The sequence below is a fragment of the Nicotiana tabacum genome, chromosome 20, assembly GCF_000715075.1.
Source record: "Nicotiana tabacum cultivar K326 chromosome 20, ASM71507v2, whole genome shotgun sequence".
NCBI classification, from domain to species: Eukaryota; Viridiplantae; Streptophyta; class Magnoliopsida; order Solanales; family Solanaceae; genus Nicotiana; species Nicotiana tabacum.
In genome coordinates this window covers 146084149-146095321 of record NC_134099.1, presented here as the reverse complement: position 1 = coordinate 146095321, position 11173 = coordinate 146084149, and positions in this window count along the sequence as shown.

Genomic DNA, 11173 nt, shown 5'->3' with positions numbered 1-11173 from the left:
GTCAGGGAAAAGGTGAGAATAACGGTCCCGCATATCGGACTCGGACTCCCAGGTCGATGCCTCAGGAGGCTGACCTCTCCACTGAACACGAACCGAAGTAAAACTCTTCGACCTCAACTGGAGAACCTGCCGGTCTAGAATAGCTACCGGCTTCTCCTCATAAGATAAGTCCTTGTCCAACTGGACAATGCTGAAATCTAACACGTGGGCTGGGTCGCCGTGATACCTCCGAAGCATGGACACATGAAAAACTGGATGCACGGCTGATAAGCTCGGCGATAATGCAAGTCTATAAGCCACCTCTCCCACTCGATCAAGAATCTCAAACGGACCAATGAACCTAGGGCTAAGCTTTCCCTTCTTCCCAAATATCATCACGCCCTTCATAGGCGACACTCGGAGTAATACCCGCTCACCTACCATGAAAGTCACATCTCGAACCTTACGATCTGCATAGCTCTTTTTCCTGGACTGAGTTGTACGAATCCTATCCTGAATGATCCTGACCTTATCCAAGGCCTCCTGAACCAGATCCGTACCCAACAACCGAGCCTCCCCTGGATCAAACCATCTAACCGGAGTTCAACATCGCCTACCATACAAAGCCTCGTAAGGAGCCATCTGGATACTCGACTGGTAGCTGTTGTTGTAGGCGAACTCTGCTAAAGGCAAAAACTGATCCCACGAACCTCCAAAGTCAATAACACAAGCTCGGAGCATATCCTCCAATATCTGAATAGTCTGCTCGGACTGCCCGTCCGTCTGAGGATGAAATGTTGTGCTCAATTCAACCTGGGTGCCTAACTCTCGCTGAACTGCTTTCCAGAAACGTGAGGTAAACTGCATACCTCGGTCCGAAATGATAGATACCGGCACTCCATGAAGGCGAACAATCTCCCGGGTGTAGATCTCAGCTAACCTCTCGGATGAATAGGAGACTGCCACAGGAATGAAATGTGTTGACTTGGTCAGCCTATCAATAATGACCCAAACTGCGTCGAACTTCCTCTGAGTCCGCGGGAGCCCAACATCGAAGTCCATAGTGATCGGCTCCCACATCCACTCGGGAAGCTCAATCCTCTGAATTAAACCACCAGGCCGCTGGTGCTCATACTTAACCTGCTGACAATTCAAACACCGAGCCACATAGGCAACGATATCCTTCTTCATTCTACGCCACCAATAATGCTGCCGCAAATCCTGATACATCTTCACGATGCCCGGATGAATAGAGTACCGAGAGCTATGGGCCTCCTCTAAAATCAACTCCTGAAGCCCATCCACATTAGGCACACAAACTCGACCCTGCAATCTCAAAACTCCATCATTACCTAAGGTAACCTGCTTGGCACCTCCACGTTGCACCGTGTCTCTAAGGACACACAAATGGGGATCATCAAACTGCCGATCACGGATACGCTCCCATAACGAAGAACGAACGATCGTGCAAGCTAATACTCTACTAGGCTCAGAAATATCCAACCTCACAAACTGATTGGCCAAAGCCTGAACGTCCAAAGCAAGCGGTCTCTCACCGACCGGAATATAAGCAAGACTACCCATACTGGCTGACTTCCTACTCAAGGCATCGGCTACCATATTGGCCTTTCCCGGGTGATATAGGATAGTGATGTCATAATCTTTCAACAACTCCAACCACCTCCTCTGCCTCAAATTCAACTCATTTTGCTTGAACAAATACTGAAGACTCTTATGATCCGTGAACACCTCACACACCACGCCATATAGATAGTGCCTCCAAATATTCAATGCGTGAACAATAGCTGCCAACTCCAGATCATGCACTGGATAGTTCTTCTCATGAACCTTCAACTGTCTCGAAGCATATGTAATGACCTTGCCATCCTACATCAACACTGCACCAAGTCCAATACGGGATGCATCACAATAGACTGTATAAGGCCCTGAACCTGTGGGCAAAACCAATACCGGTGCCGTAGTCAGAGCTGTCTTGAGCTTCTGAAAGCTCGCTTCACAATCGTTCGATCATCTGAACTGGGCACCCTTCTGGGTCAACCTGGTCATTAGGGCTACAATAAATGAGAACCCCTCCACGAACCGACAATAGTAGCCTGCCAACCCCAAGAAACTCCGAATCTCTATGGCTGATGTTGGTTTAGGCCAGTTCTTGACTGCCTCAATCTTCTTTGGATCAACCTGAATACCCTCTGCTGATACGACATGACCCATAAATGCAACTGAGCTCAGCCAGAACTCGCACTTCGAGAACTTAGCATATAACTGACTATCCCTCAAGGTCTGAAGAACCACTCTAAGATGCTGCTCGTGCTCCTCCTGGCTGCGGGAATATATCAAAATATCATCAATGAAGACTATCACGAACGAGTCCAAATAAGGCCTGAACACTCGGTTCATCAAATCCATAAAGGATGCTGGGGCATTGGTCAACCCAAATGACATAACCAAGAACTCATAATGCCCGTACCGAGTGCGGAATGCTGTCTTAGGGACATCGGATGCCCTAATCCTCAACTGATGGTAGCCAGATCTCAAGTCAATCTTTGAGAATACCTTGGCACCCTGAAGCTGATTGAACAAATCATCAATCCTCGACAGTGGATACTTATTCTTAATTGTAACCTTGTTTAATTGCCGGTAATCAATGCACATTCTCATCGAATCATCCTTTTTCTTTACAAACAAAACCGGCACACCCCAAGGCGATACGCTGGGTCTAATGAAACCCTTCTCAAGCAAGTCTTGCAACTGCTCATTCAACTCTTTCAACTCTGGCGGGGCCATGCGATATGGCAGAATAGAAATGGGCTGAGTGCCCGGAGCTAAATCGATGTAAAAATCAATATCCCTATCGGGTGGCATCCCCGGCAGTTCTGATGGGAAAACCTCAGGAAACTCACAAACCACGGGCACAGAATAAATAGAGGGAATCTCAGCACTGAAATCATGAACATAAGCCAAGTAGGCCAAACACCCCTCTCGACCATACGCCGAGCCTTCACATACGAAATAACACTGTGGGCAGAATGACCAAGAGTCCCTCTCCACTCTAAACGGGGCAAATCCGGCAAGGCTAAAGTCACAGTCTTGGCATAACAGTCCAAGATAGCGTGGTAAGGTGATAACCAGTCTATCCCCAATATAACATCGAAGTCGACCATGTCTAGAAGCAACAAATCCACACGAGTCGCAAGACCCTCAATCACAACTACACAAGAGCGATGGACTCGATCTACCACAATAGAATCACCTACCAGTGTAGACACATAAACAGGAATACTCAACGAATCACTAGGCATGACCAGATGCGGTGCAAAATAAGATGACACATACGAGTATGTAGACCCTAGAACAAATAACACTGAAGCATCTCTATCACAAACCAGAATAGTACCTGTAATGACTGCATCTGAAGACTCAGCCTCGGGCCTAGCTGGAAGGGCATAACATCGGGGTTGGGCCCTACTACCCTGAACCACATCTCTGGGACGGCCTGCTGCTGGCTGGCCTCCACTCCTGGCGGCCTGAGCTCCACCTCTAGCACCTCTACCCCCACCTCTAACTTGCTGGGCGGGTTGTGGAACACCTGGTGCCTGTATCATAGCACGAGAACCTTGATGCTGAGAGCTACCCGGTGCTCGAGGGCAAAACCTGGCAATGTGACCCATATCACCACAAGTGTAACAAGCCCTCGGCTGCTGAGACTGCTGGCCCTGTCGACCTGAATGACCACCTCGGAAACTCTGAAGTGGCGGTGCACTGATGGGAGCTGGTAGTACGCTATAGGGCTGTTGATCCGAATAATGCGTCTGAGAGCCATGACCACCTGAAGTACCATGTGATACCTAGAGAGCTTACTGAAAGGGCCTAGGAGGATGACCTCTACCATATGAATCTCTACCTCCAGACGAGGTGCCACTGAATCTGCCTGAATGACGGGGTCTCTTGTCTGACCCATGACCACCCCCTGTGACAGAACCATCTCAACTCTACGGGCCACATTGGCCGCCTCCTGAAAGGTGATCTCACTCCCGGCCTCCTTGGCCATCTGAAGACGAATCGGCTGAATAAGACCATCAATAAACCTCCTCACCCTCTCTCTCTCTCTCGGTGGGAAGTATGACAAGAGCAGGGCGAGCTAGATCGATGAACCTGGTCTCATACTGGGTAATAGTCATGGAACCCTGTTGGAGGCGCTCAAACTGCCTCCGATAGGCCTCTCTCTGAGTAATGGGGAGAAACTTCTCTAGAAACAACACTGTAAATTGCTCCCAAGTCAAAGATGGTGATCCGACTGGTCTCGCTAAACAATAATCCCTCCACCAAGTCTTGGCGGATCCAGACAAGTGAAATGTAGCAAAATCAACCTCATTGGTCTCAACAATACCCATGTTCCTGAGAACCTCGTGACAACTATCCAGATAATCCTGGGGATCCTCAGTAGATGAACCGCTAAAATTAGAAGTGAAGAGCTTGGTGAACCTATCCAGTCTCCACAAAGCATCGCCGGACATAGCCGCTCCATCGCCGGTCTAAGCTATGGCACCCGGCTGAACTACTCCGACTGGCTGAACTGCTGGAGTCTGGATCTGGGGAGCTACCTGCTCCGGAGTACGTGTAGTAGGAGTCTGAGCCCCTCCTCCAGCATGAGAAGTGGCTGGTGCTACTAGAAGTAAACCCGCTCGGGTTACACTCTCCATGAGGCCCACCAATCGGACCAGAGCGTCCTGAAGAACTGGGGTAGCGATAAACCCCTCTGGGACCTGAGCTGGGCCTATCGGAACTGCTGGGGCCGGAACCTCCTCCTCAAAATCAACCCGAGGCTCCGCCACTGGTGCTGCTGCTCGGGGCTGAGCTCTGCCCATATCTCGGTAAAATTCAATCAGTATTGGGGAAACAGAACCACACGACAAGAAAGAACAAATGTGAAGTTTTCCTAACTCGGTAGCCTCTGCGGGATAAATACAGACGTCTCCGTACCGATCCCTCAGACTCTACTGAGCTTGTCCGTGAGTTGTGAGACCTATGTAACCTAGAGCTCTGATACCAACTTGTCACGACCCAGATTTCCCACCCTCGGGGTTGTGATGGCGCCTACTAATAGGAGCTAGGCAAGCCAACTTAAATTACCTTCCGTTCAACACATATTCCTTTCCATAATTATCAACATGTAATAAAGGCAACATAATTAAAAATTTCAAGCGGAAGTCTTAACTTATATAAAAGCTAAATAGAAATGCGGAAAGTTTAACATAATTTTCTACCCAAGATTGGTGTCACAATGCTCACGAACTTCTAAGATTTACTAAATACAATCGTCTGAAAGAAAATTATAAACTATTTGTTTCGGTACAAAAGATAACAAACTGAATAAAGAGAGAGAGACTCCGAGCCTACGGACATCAGCAAGGCTACCTTGGTGTCTCTGGACTGAAGTCAGCTCCCGATCAAATCCTACTGCTGAGGTCCAAAAGCTGCTCCTGGATCTGTGCAAAAAGATGCACAGAGTGTAGCATCAGCACAACCGACCCCATGTGCTGATAAGTGTCTGGCCTAACCCCAGCGAAGTAGTGACGAGGCTAGACAGGACCTACCAAAAACATCATGTGCAGATATATGCAATAAAAGGAAATATACAGAATTTAAACAGCTAAGAGGGGGGAAAGCATGCTATGGGGAGCTAACAGTTTCAAATAGAAATTCTCAATAACAGAAAGAAATAACAAAGCCAGAATGTCAACAAGTATCAAAAGTCAACAATTTGTACGGCATCACCCTTCGTGCTTTTACTCTCATCCTCACTAAAACAATACACGGCAGCACCCTTCGTGCTTTACGTTCTTCCTCACCCAAACAACAATCACAAGGTAAATAGGGTAAGGGAATCTATAACCTCGAAGTAAATCAAATAACAACAAGTAATGAAAGAAACAACATAACTCGGATATCAACAAAGAATCAGAAAGCAACAAATGCACGGCATCACCCTTCGTGCTTTTACTCTCGTCCTCACCAAAGCAATCATATAAATGAAATATGAACGGCATCACCCTTCGTACTTTTACTCTCTTTCCTCACCATATAATCAATAAATACGGCACGGAATGGTACATCGTGCGGCATGATATCACCATTCGTGCTTTACACTCTTTCCTCACAATAGCAAACAATGCACGGCATCACACTTCGTTCTTTATCACTCTTCCTCACAAAAGCAACAATCACAAACAAGGGGCAGGGGAGTAGACAAATAATGACAGAAACCCCGGTAAGGGAATACAAATAAACAGCTAACTCCCGGCAAGGGAGCACAATTAAGCAGTTAAAACCCGGCAAGGGAACAATATCAATAATCTCAGCATCCCGACAAGGGAGATAGTCAACAAAGCAACAAGCATAACGGCAAGGGAGAAATTCAATAATTCTTTCTCTTTCTTTCACTTTTTACCTCTTATCTCACTTTACCACCTGAGCCAACTCTCCAAAGGGGTTCAATCATTTCATATACTTTCACGCTTTACGATATACTCGAGCCAATGCTCCAAGAATGTACAAATCATAATTCTTCCTCAAACTCTTCACACTATATGAAATTTATCAATTTAACAAGGAAGAGGTATCACAAAATCCGAATAAACACAAATAAGACTCACGGTCATGCTAGACTCCGGTGTATAGATACTCGTCAACATGCCTATACATCGTACTCAACAATTATCACATATCAAATAGGACTCGACTCCTAATCCCTCAAGCTAAGATTAGACCAAACACTTACCTCGCTAACAGAGAGTTTCTCCAACCTTGCAACGTCTAGAACACCAACCAAACGACCTCAATCTATGCAAATATTAATTAGCAATGTCAAATATGTTAGTTGGAATTACCTCATACTTCTCATACAAAATTCAATAATTGGCTCACTATCTATTCAGCTAATCCTTTAATCACTCATATATGTAAAACTCATTAACTTAAAAAGGTCCCTAAGTATACTGGACCTTACGTTTTGTTAATAAACTCCTAGCTATATGTGACTTAAAAAAACATTCAAGTCTATTTACATGAATATGTAATGTAACTAATCTATCAATAAGGGAAGATTTCTAACATAATTCCATGTGCAAATCAGTTAATTCCAAAATACAATCTTAAAGAGCTTTTTCATAGTAATAAGGTTTTCTTTTCTTTTCTTTTCTTTTTCCCTTTTTAGTATTAGTAAATTCTATTTATACTCCCAAAGACTCACAAGTATAAAATATTACCAAGATCACTTTGTTCCAACTCTTGTCATCGTTGTAAATGAATTCAGAGAATTAACTTATTCTTTTATTATAATTACTTTCTTATCAGAAAAGGAGCTCCAATAAAATAAATAAAACTTATACCTGATTTGCTATTGAAAGGTACAATACTATACATTGTCTGTTAAAGGCATAACGTGATAGATGAAACATCAACAAAGAAAGAAAAACAAGAAATAAAAATAAATTTTAAAAAAAAATTGCTGACTCTTTACATGCATAACTGAAGTATCTTCACTTAATTATTTCTCCTTAGTTTAATCCAAAATATAGTTATGGGATGAATTTAACAATATACCTGGTCAACTCCACCAAAGACCCTCTACAGCCTTTTCTTCCTACTCGCATGCGTCGGCGACTACTTGAAGCCCTTTTCTCTCTTCTTTAGGTATTTGCGTATCTATTAGAACTAAAAGAACAATTTTACTTATTTACTCTACTTCAAACCTAGCAGCAACGTAAAATGGGCTTGGCCCAAATCTTTCGTGCCTATTATTCCAAAGCTATTATATTGCTCCCTAGCCTAGCTAATTATAAATTATGCCTACTAACTATTTAATTAGTATGCAATCTCACATATTATATTAAACCTGTACCGGGCTCCGGAAACAAAATACGGGTCCGATACCAACGAGATCAAACATTAATCAATTTCTTTATATCCTTAGAATTTCAGTCTTACAATTTTCATCAAAAATTTCTTTCTCGATCTAGGTACCTCGGAAGTAAATTCCGGGCATATGCCCAAGTCACATATTTTTCTACGGACCCTCCGGGACCGTCGAATCACGGGTCCGAGTCCGTTTGCCCAAAATGTTGACCAAAGTCAAACTTATTCATTTTAGCATCAAAACTTAGCATTCTTCACAAAATTTCATATTTAAGTTTTCCGACTACACACCCGGACTACGTACGCAAATCGAGGCGACTCTAAATGAGGTTTTCAAGGCCTCGAAAGCACAAATACCTTTTCTATGTAGGCAGATTGATGAACAAAAATTCCGTTTGCCAAATGTTCAATTTGCAAACCAAGATATAATTTTGTCTTTCCGAGATCTTTCATCTCGAATTCCTTCTTTAAATAATCAATTGCCTTTTGGAGTTCTATAGGAGTTCCAATAAGGTTTATGTCATCAACATATACGGCAAGTACAACAAATTCTGATGTTGTTTTCTTTATAAAAATACATGGGCAAATGGAATCATTTATATACCCTTCCTTTAATAAATACTCACTAAGACGATTATACCACATTCGTCCTGATTGCTTTAGACCATACAAAGATCTTTGCAATTTGATTGAAAATATTTTCCGGGACTTTGAATTATGTGCTTTTGGCATTTTAAATCCATCGGGAATTTTCATGTATATCTCATTATCAAGTGAGCCATAAAGGTAGGTGGTAACCACATCCATTAAATGCATGTCAAGCTTTTCATGGACAACAAAACTAATGAGATAACGGAAAGTTATAGCATCAATAACGGGTGAATATGTCTCTTCTTAATCGACACCAGGCCTTTGTGAAAATCCTTGTGCAACAAGGCATGCCTTATATCTTTGTACCTCGTTTTTCTCATTTCTTTTGCGTACAAATACCCATTTATAGCCAACAGGCTTAACACCATTAGGTGTTTGGACTACAGGCCCAAAAACTTCACGTTTTGCAAGTGAATTCAACTATAATTGGATTGCTTCTTGCCATTTTGGCCAATCAAGTCTTTGTCGACATTCTCCAACAGATTGAGGTTCAAGATCCTCACTTTCTTGCATAATGCTAGATGCAACATTATATGCAAAGACATAATCCACCACTATATCCACTCGATTCAACTTTGTCTCAATATCGATTGGATTTATTGATAGTTCCTTATTTTCTTGAGCCTCGGGCTTAGTGGATTCCTCATGAATCTCAGAATTTATTAAATCGTGGATTTCTTCATGAGGTTCTTTCGTAGTGTCATTTTGATCATTTGTTTTCTTTTTCTAGGATTTCGATCTTTGGAACCTAACGGTCTGCCATGTTTTAGGCGTGCTCTTGACTCATTAGCTATGACACTAGAAGATTGTCCAATAGGTACATCAATATGGATTGGAACATTCTCTGCAGGGATATGTGATTTTGTTATCCTTTTCAAATCCGTAAATGCGTCTGGCATTTGATTTGCGATTCTTTGCAAATGGATAATCTTTTGCACCTCTTTTTCACAAATAGAGGCACGTGGATCAAGATGAGATAATGATGGATTTTTCCACAAAATTTTCCGTTTGGTTTCACCAACTTCTCTCCCTAATTTTGGGAAAAGTGTCTCATCGAATCGACAGTCTACAAATCGTGCAATAAACAAATCCCCCGTCAATGTTTCTATGTAGGGAATGATGGAGGGCAATTCAAACCCAACATATATTCCTAATCTTCTTTGCGGACCCATTTTGGTGCGATATGGCGGTGCTATAGGCACATATACTACTCATCCAAAAATTCTTAAATGGGATATATTAGGTCCATTCCCAAAACTAGTTGCAATGGGGAATATTTATGATAATTTGTCGGTTTGAGACGAATTAGCATTGCTGCATGAAAAATGGCGTGACCCCAAACAAAAGTGGGCAACTTCGTTTTCATGAGTAACGGTCTTGCTATCAATTGCAGACGTTTAATTAAAGACTCTGCAAGACCATTTTGAGTGTGAACATGAGCTACAGGATGTTCCACTTTTATCCCAATTGATAAGCAATAATCATTAAATGCTTAGGATGAAAACTCAGCAGCATTATCAAGTCTAATAGACTTAATTGGATTATTGGGAAATTGTGCCCGTAATCGAATAATTTGTGCCATTAATTTTGCAAACGTGAGGTTACGAGATGACAATAGGCACACATGGGACCATCTAGAAGATTTATCTATTAAGACCATAAAATATCTAAATGACCCACTAGGTGGGTGAATAGGTCCACAAATGTCCCCTTGTATACGTTCCAAAAATGCAGGGGACTCAATTCCAACCTTTGTTGGTGATGGTCTAATAATTAACTTGCCTTGATAACAAGAAGTGCAAGAAAATTCATTATTTAAAAGAATCTTTAAATTCTTTAATGAATGCCTATTTGAGTTTTCTATAATTCGTCTTATCATAATTGATCCAGGGTGTCCCAATCGATCATGCCAAAGTACAAAAGTATTGAAATCTGTAACCTTTTGGTTTACGGTAGAATGTGCCTTAACTGCACTAATTCTTGTCCAATAGGCCACAAGATAAAGATGGGAACTTCTCAATAACCCTCTTTTGGCCAGAGACATTCTTGGTAATGATGAGATATTCAAGATTATTCTCATCTATTGTCTCAATATGATATCCATTTCGACGGATATCTTTAAAACTCAACAAGTTCCTCTTGGACTTGAAGGAGAACATTGCATTCTCTATGATAAGTATTGTTCCCTTAGGCAGAGTTATAGTAGCTCTTCCAAAGCCTTCAATTAATTTACTACTACCAGAAATTGTAGTAACATCTGCCTTACACATATTTAAATGAGAGAAATATTTCTTATCTTTGAATATTGTATGTGTCGTACATGAATCAATTAAACAAATATTTTTACAATTGAACTTTGATAGATATCCATATTTCTTTCCCATTGTTTGACATACAAAAGAAATATATGAATAAATATTAGTATTTTTAGAGTGTATACTTATAATACTAACGAATAATTTAAAAAAACAAACAAATCGTATTGCGATTAAATATCTCTATATACTGTAGCCTGTATCAAGTGCTCTACACTTATGGATATATAAGAAAATAACATCCACATACACAAAATAACATTTGAAGACGTAGTTATATACAAACATTTCTA